The 24509-nt window shown below is 39.8% G+C and overlaps 1 protein-coding gene across 6 annotated transcripts in view; it reads right to left on the minus strand.

The window, feature by feature from the left end:
• Ccser2 (coiled-coil serine rich protein 2) overlaps positions 1–24509 on the minus strand; it is a 190698-nt gene that overhangs the window by 159723 nt on the left and 6466 nt on the right. For 3 of the 6 annotated variants that reach the window (XM_029564728.1, XM_029564730.1, XM_029564729.1), the window contains exons 1-2: positions 5435–5589; positions 3761–3874 (exon numbers count right to left, since the gene is read on the minus strand). The exons of 1 other annotated variant lie outside the window; for it this stretch is intronic. The gene's annotated coding sequence lies outside the window, so the exon portion shown is untranslated. Of the gene's footprint in view, positions 1–3760; positions 3875–5434; positions 5590–7497; positions 7514–24509 lie in introns of those variants that run through there. 2 more of the 6 variants (XM_029564731.1, XM_008835579.3) reach the window with 2 other exon arrangements.

Genomic DNA, 24509 nt, shown 5'->3' on the forward strand with positions numbered 1-24509 from the left:
CCAAATTACTGGGAACAGAGGAAACAGGAAACTAAGGAAGCAAGTGGTTTCTCTGTGAATTCTACAGAGTTAAATTCTACTACCTAGTGGGAATAAAACACGGCTAAAATTGAAAGAATACATACCTAGGAATATGTATTAAACAACATTCTCCTTTTTGACTATATGCTTTCCAAAACACCAGTGTTACTCCTATCCCTGTATATTTGTTTACTATTTACTGGGCACCCATTATATGTCACCACTGTACAAGGTTTACACACAAATCTCACACTCACAGAGCAACTGGTCCAGCAAAGACCAGACACTGAAGCATACACGCCAGTATACAGACCAGAGAGAAGAAGGGTGTGAGGACATACACTGAAAACTAAACCCAGTGGAGGGACAAGAATGGTAACAGGATTTTCACAGCTTCTGTGACGATGTCGCTGGTCTTAAGTCCAAGATTATTCCACTAATATTTAGGCTTATATATGATTTTTTGAGGGGAGCAAGGGCCCACCACTGTGTTTGCACATAGTTACTCACCAACATACAAATGCATATAAAGCCTCCTGTGCTCACAACACAAAATTCTTCACCTTTCTCACATTGTTTACAACATTAGCACACCTCTGCAGAGCCCAAGCTCACCAGGCTAGTTTGTAGGCTCTTTATTTCATGTTAACTCACCAAGAAATGCTCCTGAGACCACTGGACACCAAGTTCTTTACTACCAGTCTGACTTTCATTCATCTATTTCCTCACTCAAGCCCTTGGGCATGGCCTGACACATCATGGTGCTTTATAAATGTAGGGTGAAAGCAAGAATATGTTTTTAACACTGTCTTGCTAAGAATTTTAGTAGTTTTTACCTCAATTTACAATATCCACAACACACACACACAACAACAACAACAACAACCCAACACACAAGTGGCAGTATATTTCTATTCATCTGTGTGGTCCTACAGAACTGGCATATAAGCACCTACTTATGAGTTCCTATTACCTAAGTACAAGTACCAAGTTATGAAACTGATTTTGTTTCCCACCTCTACAGAAACCACACTGGTTACTAACCCTCATAAACAAATTAATTTCCTAATGATGGCTGCCTTCTTGCCTAATAAATACTCTAATTCATGATCTCAGTTTCTACTCAAATCCATACCACATAATTTTTTTCATTTTTCTAAGAAACACAGTTTTCGGCATAAAACATATTTAGAAACACTAAATTGTGAAAAAAAATGAAACAAGGCAACAGTCTTAAGTCTCGGTGTGACTGTACTCTTTAAATGCCAATTTCATGTTTGACACAATTATAGTGTTTTAGACAAGTACAGAACTCTTAATAACAACTAGGACTCCTAGACTATAGTATTTTTAAATGGTAAGATCTTCAAACTAGTGCACAAACAACAATCAATCCCAACAGCACTGCCATTGAGAAACTTCTTTACTTACCAAATACCAAAACACTGAAATGAGGTGTGATATTCACAACTATAAAGTATGACATAAGACATAATGACCATCAAATGTAACAGTCATCTCATTGTGCTCCAGACTAGCCCAATTCAACTTCTTCCACTGAAGGAAGGCCCCACTTAATCCACTGTATGCTTCCACCTCAGATTACTATGATGCTCTTTTTTTATTAAACAAAACTGTAAGATCCTGAAAAGTATGCAATATAAGATACAATACCTGATGAAAGAAATTATGGTCTAATAAAGAAAGGAAAGCTCTTGTTATAAGTATGACCCCCACTAGGGGCTGGAGAGATGGCTCAGCAGTTAAGAACACTGGTTGTTCTTGCAGAAGACCCAGGTTCGAATCCCAGCACCCACATGGCAGCTAACAACTGTCCTTAACTCCAGTCCCAGGGGATCCGACAGCCTCTTCTGTCCTCCATGAGCACTGTACAGCACAGATACACTTACCTACATGCAGGCAATACGCACATACACATAAAATAAAATTAAATAAATAAATAAATAAATAAATATTTTTAAAAAATACATTCACTAGGTCATTAAATTTCTATTCAAAACAAGCTCTGTGCTAGAAGCCACAGATAAAATAATATATCCAGGCTTGGAGAGATGGCTCAGCAGTTAGAACACTGGCTACTCTTGCAGAAGACCTGGGTTTGAATCCCAGCACCTACACAGTGGCTAACAACTATTTGTAACTCCAGTTCCAGGGGATTCAATGGTCTCTTCCATCCTCCATGGGCACTGCATACATGTAAGCAATATAGTCATACACAAAAAATAAAAATAAATAAATCAAAAGAAAATTAAAAAATTAATATATTCCCATACAAAGATTAAGCCATATAGACAAGGCAAGAGCAATAGAGAGCAACTGCTACTATACAGCACAGGGACTCAAGAGAAAGCGCTTCACTGGGAGAGGGAAGTATCATACACAACTTCATGAAGGAGGCAATGCTTGAGCCAAGCTTTTATGATAAACAGCAAATGATAACAAAGACACCGAATGTGTACAGCACCACACTCAAGTCCAAACAAAAGCATGGAATGAGCAGGGCACACTCAGAAAACAGTTATTAGCTGAACAAGGAAAGCTATACAGCGTTCATTCAAAGAAATCTATCAGAAGAGAACACTGAGAAAATGCTGCCTACAGAGGCCATTAAGTGTCTTACTAAGAAATAGGACTTCACTATAAAGTAAATAGGAAACCAAAGCATTTAAAACCAAAAAAAAAAAAACAACTTGAGGAGCTAGGAAGATGGTTCAGTGGGTAAAGTACTTGCCTTGCAAGTGTGAGGACCTCAGTTTGAATCCCCAGCATCCACATAAGCTAGGCACAGCAGCATCCACTGGGGAGAAAGGGTTTAACTGATCCCTACATAACACACGCACACACCTGCATACCGACACCAGCACACTCACAAACAAACACATGCGCGAGCACGCGCGCATGCGCGCGCACACACACACACACACACACACACACACACACCACATAAAAACATAAAAATAATTTGACCTAGATTTTGAAATATTGCCATGATTTTAGTATAGAAGATGGACGAAAAGAAAAAAAGGCCAGGCGTATGCCTTTAATCCCAGCAGAGGCAGGTGGATCTCTCTAAATTCGAGGCCAGCCTAGTCTACATAGCGAGTTCCAGGCCAGCTGGGACTAAAGGGAGACCCTGTCTCAAAAAAGCCCCCCCCCAAAAAAAAGCAGGAAGAGGAGGAGAAGGAAAAAAGCACTAACGACCCCCTACCAGATTCCAAGGATAATAGTCACACAGATGGCTCTGCTTAAATCAAGTGGATTACAAAATAAAACCAGACATCATGAATCGGGGAGAGGGACTGGTAACGATAAAGGGGGAGATGCAGGCAGGATGGGGATAAGTGAAGATAGCAGGACAATGATCAGAATGCACCACATACATGTATGAATTGTCAAACAAAATCCATTTAAAAGAGAGAAGGTTCAGAAAAAGACTGTGGGGCACAAAAAAAATCGTTAAATATAAAAGAAATAGCAATATTAAACCAAGAATTTTGTCACAATAATAGGCACAGTTTGGTAAATACATAAATGAGTAACTGATCAATTGATTAGATACAAGGCATGAGTAGAAAGGGTTTAGGCTTCTGGACAAGGGATGGTACCTTTCACCAATGGTAAACATTATGTTATGTCTGGGGAAAGAGGTCATGAACTTAGCCTCAAGTTCAGACTGAGAAAATGACTCTGCCTATAGTGTGCAGGTGGCAGTACTTACTGGTCACATAAAGGAGGCCAAAATGCAAGGATAAGCCAAAATGGAGGATGATGATTTGAGAATTGTCAGCACAGCGATGATGATCACTCTTTCCATAAGAAACAAGTGCAGCCCCTGGAAAACATGCAGAATAAAGAGACGAAGCCTAAGGCAATGTCTTAGGATGGACAGTCAACGTTTAAGGAACGGGGGTGGGGCACAGGCAGAGAAGGCTAATAATGCATAATCTAAAAGAATAGTTTGAAAGAGAATTTGAAGATAACAGAAAATAATATCAAAGAAAAAGTAAAAGCCTAAAAGAAGGATTGTACTTAACAGTGTGCAAATATCATCACCTTCAGTTTCAAGAGACAAAATGAAGCAGAAACCTGACTATGGCAAGGTTCAAGAATGGAGAAGAAATACAGAAATGGCATGAGGAAGGATAACGTATTCTTTTAAAGCCAAGAAAGGAAAAGGCATTACTTTGAGGGAATGAAGTCAAAGGTTTAGGTTTTGATTTTTTAATTTTTCTGTCCTTTTCTCATCAGAAGAACTCAACAAGGAAGTTAAAAATAATGAATACAGTAAGAACAGCCTTGGTACAAGATTCCACCAGATATGGATAAGGTAGATTTTCAGTTTTACTATGAGATCTAAAATGCTAGACAGGAAAATAAGGTAAAGGTTCCAAGTTACACTGAGTCAAATGTGTCAACCTGAGTCACACTGCTCAAGGCTCTAATCACAGGAACTGGGGACCAACAGTAGTCAAGCTAATTACAGGCCACACTCACATACCTTAGCAAGACTGACTGGATGAAGCTAGAGAGAATGGGAACAATACCTATAGCTTAGAGGAGAAGGGACTAGGTCTAAAGTAATATTTGTGCAAATTCGCCCAGCAAGAAGAACTTGAACAATACAAAGACATTCAAACTTCTAAGTGAAATGTGAAAGACTAATACATACTTGATATCTCAACTAATAAAAAGATTCTTTTTTTAAATCCTCAGTTTCCAGCACTGAACCTAACATATAACATCCAAATGAATGATGCCCAGAATCTGGCTCAGTCACCACCTCAGCTGACAGGAACATCTATAGAAAAGAAGCTGTATAGTAATTCTGATCATGTGAACACAAAACTCATCCTATGCAACCAAGAGAATGGAAGGAAGAACTATCCCTGCTAAGGACAAGCGCACATGACAGGAAGGGCCTTAATGATTAACAACTAACTTCTATCAAATACAGTATTAGGTGGCACTGCACTAAGCAATTTGTAAAAATTATCACATTCTAACCTCATAACAAACACAAGATATATATATATATATATATACACACACACACATATATATGTTTCCTTTTCACAGATGACGAATCTAAGGTTTAGAGATGCTAAATAACTTGTCCAAGATAACCCCGAAGAGATGGGGGGGGCACCGAATCTGAGTCTCATGTGTTAGCCATGTTCTAAGAATTTCATGTGCATTAATTTACACAATCCTCATGACTACTTTATGAGATTAATATAATCTTTACTTTTTAAGTGAAGAACTAAACTTAGAGGGGTTAAGTAATTTGTACAGAGTATACACCTAGAAAGCAGTGGGGACCAGGATTCAAATTCAACTATCACCCCATAATGGTCCCTGTCCAACTCATTTTCTAAACCAGAACTCAATATACCTGTTTTCAAAGTGCAGATCGTGGTATCAGTTCATTGCTTTAGAACAAGCAGATTTTGTCAGATAATCAAAATAAAAGGTTGGACTGGACGACAGCAGTCTTCCCCAAGCTGTCACTGCTGTTCAACAGGAGGCTGAGACACTGGGGATTACCAACTGCAACACAAGCACATGTAGTAGTTCAGTTTTACAATGAGCACTGAAAATGCCAATCAAAATGTTTAATAATTTTTATATTTGTTTATTTATTTGCAGTGGGGGAGCATATCGAGGTCAGAATATAACTTATAGAAGTCAGTTCTGTCTTCTCACCATGTGGGTGCAAGGTATAAAACTCAAGTTGTCAGGCTTGGTGACAAGTGCCTTAACTTGCTAAGTCATTTCACCAACCCTAAGTCATTTCACCAACCCTAGCCAATCAAATTTAATAATGCAAAATATTTAGGAACTTATAATCAGGGGACAGAAATTGGAAAATCTATTTATTTATTTATTTATTTATTTATTTATTTATTACTTATTTTGTGACCCTGTAGCCCTAGCTGGCCTGGAACTTGCTATGTAGACCAGGCTAGCCTCAGATCATAGAGATCTACCTGCCTCTGACTTCTGAGTGCAGGAATTAAAGGCTTACACTACCACATCCACCTGGAAAATCTCTTTTGGTAAGTACAAAAGTTGTACAGACAAAGAAAAAAATTAATTATCCAAAGCAAATGCAAAGCTTGTTTCAGTGGAATAACCCAAAGAATAATAAATGTCCTGAGGCTTTTAGAAGCAGAAGGAGAAGCAGAAGGAACCAATAAAGGGCATAAGTTAAGGAAAAAGGTCAATGTAACTTTAATAAGACAAAATATTTAGCCACTGATCATGAGTATGCAAAAATGGAGTATAAAGGTGTGTTATCAAACCCTCGTGAAGAAATGAAAATTACAACATACAAATTGCAGTTCTGTTCAAGACTATCACAAGTAAACAGAAAGCACTCCTGAATAATAAATTATAATAACACGGACAGACACTGCATCTTAAAATAATTACCTTCATGCAAACACACCTAAGCATAATAACATGAAACATAAAAAGCAAATCTGAGGTTGGAGAGATGGTTTAGTATTTAAGAGTCCTTCCTGCTCTTCCAAGAGGGCCAAGTTTGATTCCCAGCACTCATATCTGGCAGCTCATAACTGCCTGTAGCTCCAGGGGATCCAACGCCCTCCTCTGACCACTGCGGGTACCCACACACGTCACACACACACACACACACACACCAATTTTTAAAAAGCAACCTGTCAACTATCAGAAACGGAAAAAGAAAGTCTTGTACAATAAAGTCTAAGAAAACAAAATACTTCTCATCACCTCAAGAAATGAGGGGTAGCTAAGAAATCAACAACAGAAAAGGAAAACAATGTTCTAAATAGAAGCACAATGTCAGAGCACAACTTACGTATGGAAGCACAACTAGCTGGTGTGTCAGAAGCACTAATGGGCAGGTTGAGGAGAAAATCTTAAGATTTTACTTAAAGGGAAAGACAATGAACTAAAAGCCAATCTTAATGTGGTCATTCAAAAGATGTTTAGAGGTTGGAACAATCTCAACAGAGGCAGGTCGATCATTAAAGGTCTGCCTCAGCTACATAAAGACTTCAATGCTAGCCTAGGCTACATGAGACCCTACCCCAAAACATGGTGCAAGGAGATTGTATTTACAAATTCTGTAAATGAGCAAGTCAGTGAACAAATAGACTGTAAAATGATGGACTGGTATTATACAGACTCAGTCTCTATACGTTAAGTAACTGACTGCATTTGTGTGGTATAATGATCTTATGTATTAAGTTAAATTATTCAGGTTAAAATCAGTGGACCTAAAAGAAAGAATGAGATTCTTGCCTGAAATATTTATTTTAAAACCTTAAAAAGTGCTGTTATGGTCTACATGGCTATTCTCTTGAAAATGCATACATTGAAACCTGATCCCAAATGCAGTATTATTATATTAAGAGGTGCAGCGTTTGGGGGCAATTATGTGATGAGGCTGGGCTAGCATACCTCTATTACCTTTACAGAAGAAGACAGACATCTCACGTTTTCCTATGTCAGATCACGTGCTCAGAGAAGAAGACTGTGCTTGCTGGATGGCAGATCCATGAGTAAACTTGTCTTGGCCTTCCTAGCCCCTAGGATTATGAGCATATTATATTTCCACTATTTTTAAGTTACCCAGTCTAAAATATTTCATTATAGCAGCCCAATAACAAACTGACAACGGTTACAGCTATGTATATAAACATGTTTGGGTTTTTTTTTTTGTTTTGTTTTGGGGGGTTTTTCATTTTATTATTTTTATTTTATGTGTATGAGTATATTGCCTACATGTATGTGAGTTCACCCATGTGGGGCAATGCTACGGAGGTCAGAAGAGGGTTTCGGATTCTCCTAGAACTGGAGTTAAGGACAGTTCATAGCCGCCATGTGGGTGCTGGGAATCGAACCCAGGTCCTCTGCAAGAGCAGTCAGTGCTCTTAACTGCTGAGCCATCTCTCCAGCCCCAACATGTTTGGTTTAATAAGTATCTCACATAAGGAGAGTCAGCATAGACCCTAGGATGATTACAGCTTCACAGCTTTCTAACCTTCAGTTGTTTTCTTAAAATTGATTTTGCTTATCTAGCAGTGTCTTCTGGGTTCCTGCTATAATAATAGAATAGAAAATATCAAAAGACATCATATACTGAAAAGGCGAATGATTCAGTAAGTTTTCAGTCCATGTCTAGATACATGTATGCACCATGCAATGTGTTCCATTGGGAGTCACTGGGTAAAGAGTTTGAGGAGCGCACACTCTGAAATACAGGAGTCTCCCCACTGGAACGAGCACCAGACCAAGAACTTTAGGAGGAATCTGGGAAGTCTGACAGGGATGGCAGGCAGGACCCTCTACTGCAGACACCATTCTCCACAGATGAAGAATAATTTCCAGTCTATCAGAAGTCCCTTCAAATGTGCCCCCCTTTTAAACATATCGAACCCTGTAAGACCTAAATCTATGAGATGAAAGTTTTCATCTAAGAAACCTTTTTCACCTAAGTATTCCTTAAAATATAAAGACCTGACCAACAAACTTCTCCAAACCCAGCTCAGCTGAGGTGACATTGCCAACTCACAGCCAGCACAAAGCACAGTATGTCCTGCAGCCTTCATATTCCTCTACTCCCTCACCCCACCTTCAGGATCTGGCTCCTTTAGCCTCAAAACATTATACACACACAAATCATCACTTTGCCTGCCTTCAATTTCAATGCATCTCACAGTCTTTTTCCAGCATTACCCAGAAACTGTCGTGAGACAATGTAAATGTTCTAAACCTGTTCTGCCCAGTCCGCACATCTATCCTGTCAATGTAGTAGCCAAATGTGGCTACCAGAGTGCAGTAAGGCCACACAAACGGGAAGTATACCAGAATATACAGCCTCTAAGTCAGAAGCAGAAATGCACACAACTAAACTCTCAGTTCTAGATGAAATGGCATTATTCTTTTTACAGTTCGGGGGACTGAATTCAGAGCTGCAAATACACTAAACACAGCACACTCTGCTAGATTCCCCAGCAGTGTAAACAGTTCTAAGCTCTGTTCTCTCCTTCTTTACTAAATTAGCCATAAAATTATCTAGAACTGCCTCCCTATAATTCTGTCGCCCTGACACTACTATCCTCATTGTTTCACTTGCTAAATGTCATCTACACCATCAGCTATAACATCTAGATATATTAAACACTGTCCTTTTAAGCATCATTACTTTATAAGTACTTCTCTCTAATGTACCACTCTGAAAGTTACCCTGACAAATTGCACATATGCACACAGAGGAGGTAAGGGTGAAGAGCCACAGCACCTGATGAAAGCCGAGTTGTGAGTGTTTTAGTATCATGAAAGCAAAAGCATACATGACACCTTTGTCAAATAGTCTAAAGTGCAGCATATAAACTTCAAACAGTTTAAAATACAACCAGAGGGCAGAACTACTGTCATAGATGAAAATATCAGAAACACAATGTTTAGCCAAAAATAAAGAAACTTTGTAACTACCAGGAATATATGACAAGGTAAACCCATAAAACACTTAGGTTTTCACTTCTGAAAGCATTAAAAACTAAGTAAGATAATTCCACCAAAGCTGTGCAAATCTTTACACTGAATGACTGGGAGGAGGACAGGCAGCCTCTCAAGCTTCCTTTGCTTCTATATACAAAAATTTATTAATCACACACTATAATCCTAGCAATGTGTCAGGTGCTAAGTATACAAAAGTGAAGAATCAGACGGGATCCCCATGCTTTTTTGCATTCAGTCCCTAGTGTAGGAAACAGACAAAAAAACTAATTATGAACCATAAGTGTGAAGGAAAGCACTGACATGTTTTAGTAGAAATAACAGACTGGCCATAAAAGAAAGACTCTCAGAGGGAGACTATTTGAAGTGTGTAAGAGGAAGAGGTGCTGCAGTGTACCGGTGCAATGGAAAGTTTTTTAATTTATGTGTAAGCAGGAGAGTGGCAAGATCTGATTTATATTCCTAAATGATCAGAGATCCAGGGAGAAGGAACTAGATGCAAGGAAGCTTGGGAGCAGAAAATCAGGTGGAAAACCAAAAGTCTTGATGAGAAATTATCTCAGACTAGGCAGACTGATGGGTTTCCAGATGTATAAGGGAGACAGAAGCTACCTGACTTGGTGGTGACAGGATAGCCACATGAGACAGAAAAAAAGAGGTATCACAGATGACTCTCAGGCCAGGCATAGCAGCACATGCCTTTGATCCCAGCACTCAGGAGGTAGAGGCAGGTGGGTCACTCTGAAATGGAGGCCAGACTACTGGTCTCCATTAAAAAAAAAAAACAAAAAAAAAAAAACGACCCTCAAGTGTCTGGCTTGAAGAATTAATCAAATTAGTGCCGTTATTTTCAGAGATGAAAAGGTAGAGGAAGAAGGACTCTAACAAAAGGAAACTCCAACTCTGTCCCTATGGTTTTCTTTAGACCATTGACATATGCCTCATGACTCATTTTTTTTTTTTTTTTGCTTTTTAAGAAGCAGTAAAACAGGCCAGGCATGGTAGTGCACACCTTTAATCCCAGCACTCGGGAGGCAGAAGCAGGCAGATCTCTGTGAGCTCAAAGCCAGCCTGGTCTACATAGTGAGTTCCAGGCCAGCTGGGGCTACAGGGAGACCCTGTCTCTAAAAGAGCAAAAAAGAAAAAAAGCAGCAGCAGTAAAACCTTTTCTTTTTCTTTCCCCATTGGAGGAGTAAATTCTATAAAGGAGACTGGGTCAATTGAAATAAAATTAAAATACAAATAGTAGATTAAATTGTTCTATCAATGTTAAATTCAGTGAAGCATGTAACTACAGCATTTTAAAAATCTATTTTTAGAAAATACACATTAAAATATTGAGGGGACAAAGGATCATGATGTATAAGCAGATATCTATGTATACAAATGTATAAATGAAGATATGCAAGAGCAAATAATAAGTCAATCAAATATTAGCAGGTAATGAGTATTCAAATATTCTTTGTATATTCTTGGTCTTGCAAGAACATTTCTCTAAGTATGAATCTATTACCAAATAATTTAAAAGGCAGTCACTCTCCAATTTCTCTTATTCATGCTAAATAATTCCAGTTCCTTCAACTGATCTCATACACATCTATCCCCAACCCACCCTGCTATCCTATTTCCCCATTAACTAGAGTCCCCACCAGGAAGACAAAAAGCATACACAATATGTTCTACAAAGAGATGTGTAAGAGGTAAAGACTAGAAGAGGCTTCTTGCAAGCTGAACCTCTCACTAAATACAGTATCTGTAACTCTGTTCTCTGGAATGAACCATGTCCTCTGTCCTGGTTGCCAAGAGACTTCTAAATGACAGCTTCCTTTCAGATTTGTGCTTTCCACTATCACAGAATACAAGCAATAAATCTCATTCTGAGACTACAAACTAGCACATCAAGGACACAGCAGGCATTATGTCCACTACACGTTCTCACAGTGTACCTGGACATCCTCAGGTGTGCTCATCACCAAACTTTTATTTTTGAAATTATGTCTTCCTGGGTTCAACCTTCTCTGCTAGACTGAGAGCTCCTTGAGGACAAAGAGCAAAAAATGCTTAGGATTTTTTTCTATTTTAAAGACCATTGTAATATATGGTCACTAATGACAGTAAAAGCTATTGGGTAAAGAAATAAAGATCACTGGCACGTCTAAACATGACACAGCTCTACTAAAAGTTGCTTCTATTGGCCTTGGACCCAGCAGTACGTAAAAGTATGACAATTCAAGAGTGAAGGAGACCTATCAGAGGGGCTGCTGAGAAGCAGCTGAAAATTCCTCCTAGCTTATACATAACCCCAAAATCTTGTTGCTTCAATAACACAATTAGGATTTTACAATATGATTACTAAAAAGCAAAGTGGTATATGAGGCTGAGGTCTGAATCTCAACTACACCTTAAAGTATAAGAACACTATATTTAACCAATACTAGCAACTGGCCAATACAAAGTAAGGAACATTTCAGTGACAAGAAAATACACTTCTTATCTAAACAGAGCCTTGCTCTCTATTATCAAAGAATAAATAATCTTAAGTAAAACTGTGTAAGGAAGGGAAAAGAACATTAACAGGGCATGGTGGTGCATGGCTGCAAATCCCAGCACTGATGTAGAAGGTGAAGTTCAATAAAAGGCCGGCCTGAGTTACACACACACACACACACACACATATTAGTAAAAGAATCACAAAAACTAATCACTTTACTCTGAAAGATAGCTCTTCAAATGCTACAGTTGAATTTATCAAAGAGAAGCACATTTAGAATATCATAAAGTCTTCCAAAAATAAATCTATATGGTAGAATGCATCCTTACCAAATGCTTATAGAGTAACACTTTAAAATGCCCTAGTACCAAATTTCAAAATACCAAATGATGCTTCTAAGGTGCCAAACTAACAAAACAGGTGAGTCTCCACTTAGTAGGGCTTTTACCACCCAGCAGGGACAGAATTCAAGACACTGGAATTTGCAGGGAACAATCCCCCAGTTTCAGTTGTCCTTCTAACCACTTAGCAACAAGTTCCTACTGTTTCATCTCTGACAAAGAGGTCTACTTGGGATTCTGGCAGGTCTCACCTGCATTCCAGAGGGCTTCCTAACACCTGGAATCCCTGTGTTCTCCCCAGTCACTGGTGTGGATTAGTCAACTAGAAGTGCTCAAACACTCCAGCCTCATCTGGGGAATAGCAGACAGCCAAGTCCAACCACAGGTCCTTGACAATGGTGAGCACATCTAACACTCTTACCGGACCTTCCCATTAGTAACAGAACACGTTGTATATGTATAATCAGCTGGTACTCTGTCCATACCTTTGCTGTCACTTCTTCCAGCTCCTGCCAGATTTCATATTCAATTCAACGTGACAATATGTAAAAAATTCTCAAGCCCATCCTGCCCCTCCAATATCCCCTTAATTTTTTTAACATAGAACTGTATTATCTTTTTAAAATGTATTTATTATTACTATTTATGTATATATGCATGGTATATACAGGGGGTGAATGCCACTGGGTATATGAAGGTCTGAGGACAACTCTGAGGAATGGGGTTCTCATCTTCCACCTTTCCATAGATTCTATTGCTCTCGCTGGCCCAAACCTGTATTCTATCACAAGCTGCCTTAATTCCCTGTTTTCCCTTTGTTCCAACCCTTCATCCATTCTATTTTCCCAGAATTCATATATAAAATTATAAGTCTGATTATGTCATTCTTCCACTTAAAACTTTCCTGTGGTTCTATAAAATATAACTACCTGAAAGCAGTGCTGACAGAAGCTGGTATCTAATAAGTCCTTTGGCGTCAGGTATGTATACTACTTGGTTTTGATTTCACGTTCCTACAATGTTGATATAATTTTAGTAATCTTTTTTGCAAACTTAAGGAAATTGAAACTTGGAGAAATCACACCATCCATGCGCCCACACACAGCTAACAAAGGAGGTTAGCTAACATTACAAACCCAAGCTGGGCTGGTGGCATGTGTCTATAACCCCAGCTACATGGGGGGCCGAAGCAGGAGCATCACAGGTTTAAGGCCAACCAGAGCCTGGGCTACAGTGGGAATTCAAGATCAGACCCTGTCACAAAATAAAAATACAAAAGGGCCTGAGGCTGTAACTCAGTGGCAAGGCAATGTGCCTGAGAAAAGTGATATCCTGGGTTCAATCTCCTGTACAACATGTTCTCTCTCTCTCTCTCTCTCTCTCTCTCTCTCTCTCTCTCTCTCAGACACACATACACTCTTATAAAAACCTTCAAAAGTTCACTTTGGTATTCCTTTTCAGTTATTCCTTCCAGCCACTACAGAGCAAGCATAGCCCTAAAGCACACCAAGCCACCTAAGGACTTCTGACCACACTAAGCCCTTTCCAGGCTCTTTCCCAAAGCACACATTGCTTGCTCCCTTGACTCAAAGTGACAGTGAACTGTGGTCCACCTTGAGAACTGTCTCTGAAACCTTTTTCCTTTTTTATCACTTCAGTGGGAAGACCCTAAGTGCACTAACATAATCCAACCCTCAACTTCAAACTGGTATACAAAGTACTCATATTTTTCCAAGGTGATATCAAGATTAGAACCTACTGCTAGCCTCATGAATACCTAAGCTTATCAGAAAATGAATAAAGATCATAATGCAACAGCAAAAACTAACAACAAAAAACTCTGTTTGCAAAATACTTACAAAATATGCATTTAATTTTTTTTTAAATAAGTGCTAAGTCATTCAAAATATAAGAAACTCTTGGGGCTGGAGAGATGGCTCAGAGGTTAAGAGCACTGACTGCTCTTGCAGAGGACCTGGGTTCGATCCCCAGCACCCACATGGCGGCTACTAACCATCCTTATCTCCAGTTTCAGGGGAATCCAAAGTCCTCCTCTGATCTCCACAGCATTGCATGACATGGTGTACTCATACACATGCAGGCAATACACTCATACACATAAAATAAAAATAATGAAATATTTTTTAAAAAAAGAAACTCTTAAGGTTCATGTTTGTTTTGCTTTGTTTTTGAGACAGGGTGTCAACATAGTTCAGGCCTTGAACTCCAGTTCTCCTACCTCAGCCTCCAGCTAAGATCATACTAAGCAACCTTTAAATTTAAGGTACTTTATTGTGTGTATGTTACAAATTAGACAAATCCTACCTAAGATTACCTATTAGCAACCAAAGAAAAGTTTCCAGAAACTAAAGAGCTTGTCTAAACTCATATCCAGGTTCGTAAACTAATTCTCAGTATTAAATGTCTGTGCTTTTGAAGTATTAGGTGATGTAATGATTATGTTACCACCTCTCAAGGATCAGCACATTCTGCCAAGACCTTACAGGAAAACACAACAAGGATACCAGAGTTTCTATTGGGTACTGACTGACAGCTAAACAGCATCTCTTCAAAGTACTACTCAAATATTTAGCTTAAATTCTCCACAAACACCCACATTTTTGTCTACTGGCAGGCCAAGATCTTTCTGCAGTTAATTACTCCCTACCTGGCATTTGGACACTCAGTGCTAAGTGTTATTTACAAACTTCTAATGTCTTTTCTATATCATTAAGAAAATGTCATGTTAGAGCTGGAAAAGTGAGTGGTTCAGTGGCTAAGAGCACTGGTTGCTCCTACAGAGGACCCTAGGTTCAGTTCCCCGAAATGACATCAGGCAGCTCACAACTACCTGTAACTCTGGTTCCAGGAGATCTGACATTCTTATACATGGTATACATAAACTCAGGTAGGCAAAAACACATATACACAAAGTTTAAATAATAATGATACGCTGGGTGTGGTGGCAAACGCCTTTAATCCCAGCACTTGGGAGGCAGAGGCAGGTGGATCTCTGTGAGTTCCAGGCCAGCCTGGTCTACAGAGAGTTCCAGGCCAGCTAGGACTACAGGGAGACCCTGTCTCCAAAAAACAAAACAACGACAATAAACAAGTGGCCATGCTGGGGCTGGGAACTTGGGAATAAAAGCCCTGTTAAGGGCCAGGCATGGTAGCTTTTAATCCCAGTACTCAGGAGGCAGAGGCAGGCAGACAGATCTCTGTGAGATCAAGGCCAGCCTGGTCTAAGAGTTCCAGGCCAGCTGGAGCTATAAGGAGACCCTGTCTTTAAAACAAAAAAAATTTTTTTCTAATTTTTAAAAAAGCCCTGTTAAGATCATTTCCAGCAATTCTATTAACTAGAAATCCATTTCCATGCTTTTTCCCAATAATCTTAGCAAATAATATTCCTAAAAAACAAATTTCTCAAAAAAGCAGAAATTGTAACAAGGTATCTATCAGAGATATTTGGAAAATCACCTATAATACAAAAGGATTAGCCAAGAGTTCAAGTATTATTCTAGGGAGGTCAAAGCAAAACTATTTCACTTTGGCACTACTACTGGCTAGAATCAGGAAGCATTTCCTGAACACAAATTACAAAGAAAACTTAGGACTAGGCAGATTTCCTTTAAAAGGGTACTTTACAGTAGTTACTCCGGTCATTAGACAGCCTAAGAAAACGCAGGAGAAACAGACCTGTGGAGACTTGACAACTGAAGACAAATAAGGTGAGAGAGCAGAAGTTGGGGAGTTGCTGAGCTACTTGAACAAACCTAACCAAGATAGAAAGCAGATGTGAATCCAGGATGAAAGTCAGGAAAAACAACTGAAAAGAAAAAATAAGGAGAAATGAGAGAGTGATGCCTTTGAGGCAACAGAGATGAGGAAGTGGAGAACTGAAAGGTTCACAGTGGATCTGAGAAAGCAAAGGTAACACTGTCAAGGAAGGGAAGATGACAAACAACAAAGGCAAAAACGAAAGAGTATGAACTGGAACAGGACTCAGAAAAGTTCCAGCTGGATGGAAGGTTCTTGTAGCAGAACAGAGTCTGAGTTAAAGACTTGAGTTCCAGATTTTATGTTGTTTTGGAATTTTATTCTGTGAATAGAAGGAAAAAAGGGACAAAGGTTTTTCTTTCCATGGAAACTACTCTAAAAACAAGGCATTTCATGAACTGGGGTGAAAGACAGCTAAGGCTCAAGAGAACCTGCCATACTAGAGGACCTAAAGTTATACAGAATAATCACAGTGACCTAAAAGCAGTTGGTGACATCAAAAGTAAAAACTACATTCATTACTGCAAGATACCACTGATAAATAGGGTATAATAAGAAATGCATAGTCTCTGCCCCTGGTTTCTGGCAGACACCTCATAAAGCTCCTAGGATCCTCACAGTGATGAGATCCTCCTTTGTATGCTAATGAGATGACTTGTAGGAAACCAGGATGGCATGCCCTAGGGTGAGATGAGCCTAAAACCTTTTAAGTCCAGGCTACAGGGAGGGATGCTGGAAACAGCAGCTCTGATATCCCTGATTTGCAAAACACTGCAGGTCTAGCAAGAGAAAAGTGGCTAAGTCAAAAGTTTAGGCTCCTTGCTCTGTGGCTTTCTGTTGTACAAGGATGCTTCACTGGTGAGAGCCGAGGGATGCATTAATACTCTCTCTATCCCCTGTTCTGCTATGTTCCCTGAGCCTTAGCTGTTAAAGGTTGCATTATAGACATGTCACTTAGGGCTGGGCATCTCACAGACACTTATGCTCAATGTTTGGCCAGCTATGAAACTCTAGAATACTGTAAAAGCCAGGGGTGGTAGATGATTACAAGGAACCAGAGTTTTCCAGGCATCTGGGAACTTCCTCATATAAGCTTACAGCAATGGTTGACAGCATGCACAAGATCCATGCAAACTCAAATCAGACAAAAACCCAGTACAGAACTTGGGAAATGGGTAAGAAGCCCCAACCTTAGATGAGGAACTATTAGCTCCTGATCACTGCTGGGTGAAGGAAAGCTAGCCTTTTTTAAGGGAGTGACTCTAGATAGGTTGACCAGGCTCGAGTAGATAAACTCACACTGAGGGACATCTAGGGACACAAAGTTGACTCAGTAGGTCTTAACATATATGACAGATGCATGAAATTTGGTGAGCGGGTAATGGGGGTTAGAGATAGAAGAAGGGATCTAAATATGATTTAGAAGTACTGTATAAAATGCACAAAAATTCAATAAAAATATATATTGGGAAAAAAAAAAAGAAAATTGAACTTTCAGCCCTATCCCAAAATTTCCAGGGAGGCAAGAGAGGCTAAAGGTCAAGCTAAAGGCCAAGCATGTGATGTAATCAACTGTCCCTACAGTATGCCTCCATAAAAACCCAAAGGACAGGGTTCACTGAGCTTCTGGACTGGTGAACAGGAGGAGCTATCTGGAGAAAGGTATGTTCAAAGAGGGCAGAAAAGCCATGAGCCCTTCCCACATGACTGCCCTCATCATATGGCTATTCATCTGTATCCTCTGTAATACCCTTTATAATAAGTTGGCAAACATAAATGTTTCCCTGAGTTTTGTGAGCAAATTAAATGAACTCAAGGAAGGAGTCCTGTGAACCAATTTAGATAACTTGTCTGTCATAGGCACAGGCTACAACCTGGAGTTAGCAAGCGATAGGTGGACATCTAAAGTGGAAAGTCTTACTTATGGGGCTGAATCTTTACCTGGTGGGATCTCATGACACCTACAGAGACACTGTCAGGCTTCAGGCACATTATAGGCGATCCATATGCTGTCACAGGATTGTGTTGAGTTATATGTGAGAAAAACACTTTGGCTGCTTCCTATCTTCAAATAATGCCTTAGATTTGCCACTAGAACTCTATTTGCTGTGTTTACTACATAGTATTGAAATCATCTGTGGAGTGTAGCCTTCTCTTAGTCAGCTCTTGTTACTAATACTAACAAGCCAAGACCACAAGGAATTGCCAAAAAATGTTTGGTGAATTATAATGGGACATAGAAATACTAATTATTAGATAGAGAAGTAAGACTTAAAGATTGAAAAGAAACCTAAGTAACCTATAAGACAGTGACAGGCACTAATGGAGAAGTTAGCAAGGATCAAGTATAATGAATGAGTTTTAAGACAGACTGAATTTTAGGATGGAAGATGTGTAAGGATATTGTTCAACAAGAGAGAGTGAAAGCGAGAACAAGAACGAGAGAGAGAAAATATGAGAATATGAACACCAGAGAGGAAAAATTCCAGATAGAGACTTGACATATAATAAAATTCTTGGCAAATCATACTACTTGCTGCAAGAATATTTCATATACTGTTTCCTAAGATTATTTCTGTATGACTCTGTCTTTAAGAATGTTATTTGAAGCCTGAGAGATGAGTCAGCAGTAAAAGTGCTTGCTATGTATGCCTGAGAACCTGAGTTCAATCCCTAGAACCCAGGGTAGGAGAGAATAGATTCCCAAAAGTTGTCCTCTGACCTCCACACACATGCACCACTTGGTGGCAGACATATATGCATACACCCATATTGCCATATCTCTCTCACACATACATACACACACACACATACACACACACACACAAATCAGTAATAAATGTTATTTGAATTTCTTGTATGGTATATCACATACAAACTAAATTATATAAATGCCCAACTAACTGTGTCAATCAAAACCGGGTCAACATTGATGTTTTACTTAATCTCTCATTGAACAAAACTCCACTGAGTATAACTTCAGAGTAAGAGACCAGTCACAAAAGGAAACATCCTTCCAAGAAGAGGAAATACTTGTAAGCTTAGCACTCAGAGGTTGAGGCAGGAAGATGATGTACTCAAAGCTGACCTTAACTACACAGTGACATAGTGAGACCCTGCCCCACCCTGCAAAAAGGAAAAAAGAGATGAACCAATTTAATGAGTTACAAAGATGATGAATGATAGTTTGAGAAAGGAGGACGAGTATGTGAAAAGCCTGAGCATGTCCTGTGTCACCTTCATGCAGTCAAAATGGAAAATGTGCAAAGCAGCACACGGAGGGCTGTCTGTAAGCTAGTGACAGATCTAACCTTGAGCTTACGATCCTAAAAAGAGAAACACCCAGTAAACAGAGTTCAGGGGAAGTGGCCCTGTGTTCCCTAAAGCCTATGTGGTAAGCAGGAGGCATAAAAGGAGGGTTACAAGTGACTTCTCTGGACAAAAAGGAGCAGCAGAAGACTCTCAGCAACACAGGACCTGCTCAGGTTCAGAAATCCAAACATCAGGAAAACGTGGAGATGGTCCAGTAGAGAGTAGTAAGAAGCAAACACACAAAATACTGACTCCTTACTCAAACAAAAAGAACCAAGGAAGAGGCACTCGACTGTAACACCTGTACCAGGCAGAGTTGCTGATTTCATCTCAGAATTTATGAGGATTAGCCCAACAATCATAAGCAGTTACATGTCAGGAATATTAGGAAAAACAGAAAAATAGTAAGGAAAATCCATCAAATTTCCCTCTAAAACATAGTTCCTTTATACTTCAATTAAGTTGGTTTTTAGTTTCTTAAATGTTTTTCTTTTTTTTTTCTTTTTTTTTTTTTTTTTTTTTTTTTTTTTGTCTTTTTGCGACAGGGTCCCCCTGTAGCCCCAGCTGACCTGGAACTCACTATGTAGACCAGGCTGGCCTGGAACTCACAAATATCTGCCTCCCTCTGCCTCCCAAGTGCTAGAATTAAAGGTATGTGCCACCATGCCCAGCAATGTTTTTCTTTTTTAAAAACAAAACTTTAGCACTGGAGAGGCAGAGGCAGGTGGATCTCTGTGAGTTCAAGGCCAGCCTGGTCTACATACTGAGTTCCAGGCCAGCTGGGGCTACAGGGAGACCCTGCCTCAAAAATAAAATAAAATAAAAATTAATTAATTAATTAATTAAAATAAAATAAAACTACCACATCAGACAAATTAGCAAATCTGTAGAATCTACAACATGCAAAGTACTGTGTAAAACTGCTAAAAATAAGTTATCAAATATGAAGACATTAAGTTCATTCTCTAATAAGTCATTAAAAATATGGCCACCTATATATAAAAAACTGTAATTTTAAATTTATGGTAATCCATCCACCTTCTATTAGCAAATAGTGAGAGGGGGTGCTCAACACTTCTGCCAGTTAGCCAGTCCTTACCTGAAAAAATAAGGGCAATACATGAGAGCATTTGTTAGTTTGGATGTTAAATGCCCCTCAAAGGCTCCTGTGTTTGATCATTTGGTCTCTACTGGTGATGCTGTTTTAGAAGTTTGTAGAACATTTAGAAGGCAGAGCCTAACCTGAAGAAGCGAGCCTATGACTGAGAGGTGGGCCTTGAGAGAAAGGACCCAGCCCCACCAAGCTTCCAGCCCTGGTCTGTGTCCTGACTGCTACATAATGTGCCCTGCAACTTCACACTCCTGTGCCACATCTCTCCACCATAACAGACTATGACCTCAAACCATGAGCCAATCAGTCTTCCTTTCTCAAGCTGTTCTGTCATAGCAACGAGGAAAGTAATACTGCATTCAAAGATGGCCTTGGGTATGTAAGTGAGACTAAATGAACTTCATGTATGCTTCAGGGAAATGGCTCTTGTAATTTTTTTTCCTTTCTTTATTCACTCCATTAACTACATAATTTAAGTATACATACAAATATGCTATACAAACAACCTATCTACTAAAAATGAACAACTGCTTGCTTCTACATGTCCTCTACTTTTACCTCTTCTAGTTCACTGATTAATAAACTCCATGAAAGAACTATCTAATCCTGCTGTCTCTGAGTCCTCTGGCAGCTCTTTCTATCTGGATCAAGTATTACCTCCATCACTTCCCCAGAAACCTAAAGTTAAACCTAAGAGTCACCAATTAGGCCTCAATCTGACATAGTTGATCACTCCCTTCCTTCCTTCATAAAACATTTCATTTGGCTTCATGGATACCACTTACCTTCTTCCTTCTTCATGGAGTACTTGTTATTTTCCGTGTGTGTATACGCACGTGCGCGGGCCTATGTCTCTGTCTGTGTGTGTCTCTCTTTCTCACATTCTAACATTTCAAGGAAAGTCTTAAGGACTTCAGCCATACCCACTCCTAAAAGTTAATCAATTCTCAGAGCATTAAATGTTATCCGCCAATCACCAGAAACTTGTATCTCTAGCCCAGACCTCTACCCTGAATTGCAGACTGAGGTGTACCCAGATACCTACTGCTAACATGGCATATCCAAAATTAAACTCATTATTTCCCCTAAAACCTGCTTCTTAAGCAGTCTTACTCATCTCAGAAATGCCAACTCCATTCTTCCAGTTTTTCAGGCCACATCCAATCTATTATCAAATCGTTTGCTCTGTCTTCAAAATGTATACAGAATGGAGTGCTTCTCCTAACTCCTGCCTAAAATCAATACCATCACCCACCCAAGGCTGCTGCAGCCTGCTACATGATCTCATTCTGCCCTACTGCTGACATCCTTGACTTAGCAGCAGAGACCATCTGAAGCACATCAGCTGGAGAGATATCTCCATGGTAGAACACCTGCTTTGTAACCAACCACAAGGACCTGGGTTCAGTCCCCAGCAAAACAAAATCAACAAGTCAAAACTCTACATTGGCTTTGCATCTTTAGAGTCTACAGAGCCACATATAATCTGACTTTCCTCCACAGAACCCTCCTATCAAACGTCGCCCTCTGTCAATCATTCCCCTCAATGACTCCACTGGCATACTTGTCACTCTGAAAACAGACTAAGCATGCCTAGCACAGTATCTCTGCATTCCTGTTCCATGTTTATCAAATGTTCTCTCTAGAGCCTAGGGAAGCAGTTTCTGCATAAGCATGAGGCCCCAAGTGGCAGCAATATAAAAAGCTGGGCATAGTGGGTAATCCCAGTGCTGAGGAGGTGGATGGAAGCAGGTCTCTGCACCTCACTGGCCATCCAGCCTTGCTCAACTGCCGTGCTCCAGGTTCAGTGAGAGACCCTGTCTCAAAACAGAAGACAGAGATAACTAAGGAAGATATTGGCCATTGACTCTGACTCCACATGCACACAAATGTGCACACGCATGTAAATAAGCCTATACCACACACAAATTAAATTTAAAAGATTTTTTAATTATTAAAAATGTTCTCTAGTATCTGCACAGACCATACTTTTGCTTTATGAGCTATGCTTAAATACCAGGTCTGATTCCAGCCTTCCTTAGCCATCTTGTATAAAACAGCAGTATCCCTTACATGTTCTTTCATCTCATTCTGCTTTACTTTCCTCCACAGGACTGTTAACAGCTGAGATACTGTACACACACACACACACACACACACACACACACAGAGAGAGAGTTATTTTCTATATCCTCTCCTTAAATGTAAACTCCACAAAGGCATATAAATTGTTTTGTTCCCGGCACTACTCCTACCAAGTAGTCACCCATCTTAAACCGATGAATGACTGAACCCATTCAGACTCAGTCTTTTCTCAAAGCCAGGGTTGAAGAAATCGTCAAGGTGCAAGTCCTCAAGTCCTGGAGAAACACATACGGCAAGACAGTCCACAAGAGCCAAGCACATAACTAGCTAATGCCAATAAACACAGGTTGAAAAGTCTATCCTGAGGAAGCAGAAAGCAGGGAAAGCAAAGAAAAGATGCCTATCCCTGCCTCCTCAAAACCTGAAAAGAAATACCACCTCATTATTTCCTGCATGCTGGCCTATCAACTGACTAAAACACCAAATTTACTCTACTCACTTAAGAGCTGTTAGGAATAGTTCCTGCTTTTCAAAGCTATGGTCTTCTGGGGAAATAAATAAAACTGTAACTCTAAACCTAACACTGGCTGCCAAGACATAATGGTTTGAGAAAGCTCTCAAATTTCCACAAAGCACTCAGGCTGCAACCAAATATCATTACTATGATGACAAGAACAAGTCAAAGAACCTTCTGGTGTCTGTCTGTCTTTGATGTCCCTAGTGCATACACTAACAGCTCAGTCATTAAAGATTTTGTTATCTTAGAGGAGGGGAAGGAGGGCAGCAGGCAATCTAAAATGATGAGTTTTTTTCTTCTTTTTGCTTTTTATTGGGGGGGGGCAGGACAGGGTCTCCCTGTAGCCCCAGCTGGCCTGGAACTCACTATGTAGACTAGGCTGACCTTGAACTCACAGAGATCCACCTGCCTCAGCCTCCCGAGTGCTGGAATCAAAGGCGTGCACCACCACACCCAGCTGAGAAAAGGATGGGAAATAGCATCTTTTAACATATGAGGTGTCAGCTGGCCTTTTCAATACCTGACAGCAAAACAGAAATCATGGACCAGAACTGAGATATCCAGTGCTCCTCAGCTAAGGGGCCATGGGTTGCATCTACCATTCCCACTTTCAGAACTGAAAGTGTAGGACAGGAAGCCATGCCAAACTGAACAGCTGGGAGCAATGATGGGGGGAGGAGGGTGGTAACAGTGGGAACAGCCACAGAATGCTTTCTCTGTCTTTCCCTTCCTACTGTTCCTAGCAACAGAAACAGACATGAAAACTGACAAGGGGAAAGCACAGGAGAACTAAACCTAAAGCAAATGGTAGCTGAAAAAAAAAAAATCAAGAGCAAATTCTTTTTCTAAATAACTGGAAAACAAATGTAAAATAAGTTAGGCAGAGGCAGGTGGATCTCTGCAAGTTCTAGGCCAGCCTGGTCTACATAGTGAGGCCCATCTAAAAGAGGAAAAGAAGAGAAAGAGAAAGAGAAAGAAAGAAAGAAAGAAACTGGCCAGGGAAATTCAAAACAATCCCCACGTTTTATATACTCATATAAAGAATACAGAAAAAACCCTCAACCTCGTCTCATGAATCTAGCCTTTAAGAATCCTCTAGCTCCCCCATGACTCCAGGCCTCAGTTTAAGCAACCAGAATTCTCTAAAGGCAAAGATGCTCACTCTGAGACATAAAAGCAATTAACTCACTAGATAAGAGCTAAACTCAAAGATTCCATATGACATGTTCTGATTGGTCAATTCACTCAAAAAGAAAGATGTGTTCTGATTGGTTGATCATTTAATAGGCTGAGTCACCTCCAGCATCAGCACCCTAGCAATTAGAA

Source organism: Nannospalax galili, unplaced genomic scaffold (genome assembly GCF_000622305.1).
Source record: "Nannospalax galili isolate Female #2095 unplaced genomic scaffold, S.galili_v1.0 scaffold57, whole genome shotgun sequence".
NCBI classification, from domain to species: domain Eukaryota; kingdom Metazoa; phylum Chordata; class Mammalia; order Rodentia; family Spalacidae; genus Nannospalax; species Nannospalax galili.